At 25.9% G+C, this 1,438-nt stretch overlaps 1 non-coding gene across 1 annotated transcript; it reads right to left on the bottom strand.

The window, feature by feature from the left end:
* Positions 1–581: 581 nt before the first annotated feature.
* On the bottom strand, positions 582–653 carry TRNAQ-UUG (transfer RNA glutamine (anticodon UUG)). Its single transcript has one exon. It is a non-coding gene; the product is annotated as a tRNA-Gln (tRNA).
* Positions 654–1,438: the final 785 nt, after the last annotated feature.

The following is a 1,438-nucleotide window of genomic DNA, read 5'->3' as shown; positions in this document are numbered from 1 at the left end:
CTCTTAATCTGCCTTTTTAATGCTGTAAAAAATGTAACAAATCTACTGAAAAAATAATTATGTTATGCAAATTTGTGTTTTTGATTAGATGTTGTTTTGTATGGGGGAATAGCCATTTCCTTAAAAATAGTCCTATCATAGATCCTATTGAATATGGAAATTTACAAAGATCTAGGTAGTTATCAAAAGGCACTTGGTTTAATGGCAAACTCCATGTCATATGCACCTAAATGGGGCTCTATGCAGCGGATAAAATGACTGCTACAAAGAGCAAATGACACTTTTAATGAGAGAGTACTGAATTCTTATAGCAAATATTTTCCACCTCATATTCTCATCCTATCTATTCACTATATAATTTTCCATCTAATTCTTATGATTAAATTAAGTTAAAATATTAAATCATATAAATGTTTAATATTTAAAATTTCAATAATAATAGAATGTTCTAAACAATATTTGATTTTCATTTATCTAAAAGAATTGAAAATATTTGAAAATTTCATATAAATAACGGGTTGAATTTCATCATTACATGAACCAAACTTCCAGACCTCAGAAGTTCAAAAATGATAATGTTAAGGTCCTACCGGGAGTCGAACCCAGGTCGCTGGATTCAAAGTCCAGAGTGCTAACCACTACACCATAGAACCTCAGATGTCTCAATTTGTATTATTACTTAATATAATTATTTGTCTACGTCCGCACTGCAATAAAAACTATCAAAATAATTTCAAGTTTTATCCTCTTACCTATAATATCTGTTGGAGAATTCAAACTTTTGAGACATCACGAATGCTATCCACTTTCTTATCCGTGTCTAAGACAGTCATGTATAAAATCAAAATAATAGTATGATTTGAAATTAAAATTAAACAATAATATTAATAGTTGTAATTCTTGCAATTTTTTATATCAATTTTTCATTTTTCATTTTTCAACATGACAATTTTGTTTGTTTGTTAATCAATAGTAAACAAAGGAGACAAAATGGGGAATATTTACATTTTGAGATTTGATTTAAATTTATTTTTTTTCCATCATATAAAACAAAAAATATAGACATGTTTCTAATTTTGATATTAGATATATAAAATTTGATTTTAATAATTGCAACTTTTTATTTTTAATAAAAATATAATAAAATAATATTTTTTAAAATAAAATAATTAACTTAATAATGATATCTATCTTAATGATATAAATTTCCACAATCCATAAAATTTTGCAAGCTAATTTTTGGAATAGATTGTGTGAATTTTTTGATCAATGTTTTCGATCACACTTCATGATCCACCATCAGAATGACAAAGAAGTAAATATGATAAAGAGTGCTAGTTATTAGACTCTATCTTAAGTGTGTGAATTTTGCTTCCATGATGTCTGTCTTATTTTTTACATTTTTTTTAAAAAATCTAGGTGTGTTGGTTATTAGACT

This window comes from Cryptomeria japonica, chromosome 7 (genome assembly GCF_030272615.1).
Source record: "Cryptomeria japonica chromosome 7, Sugi_1.0, whole genome shotgun sequence".
Taxonomy (NCBI): Eukaryota; Viridiplantae; Streptophyta; class Pinopsida; order Cupressales; family Cupressaceae; genus Cryptomeria; species Cryptomeria japonica.
This window is presented reverse-complemented; position numbering and strand designations above follow the sequence as displayed.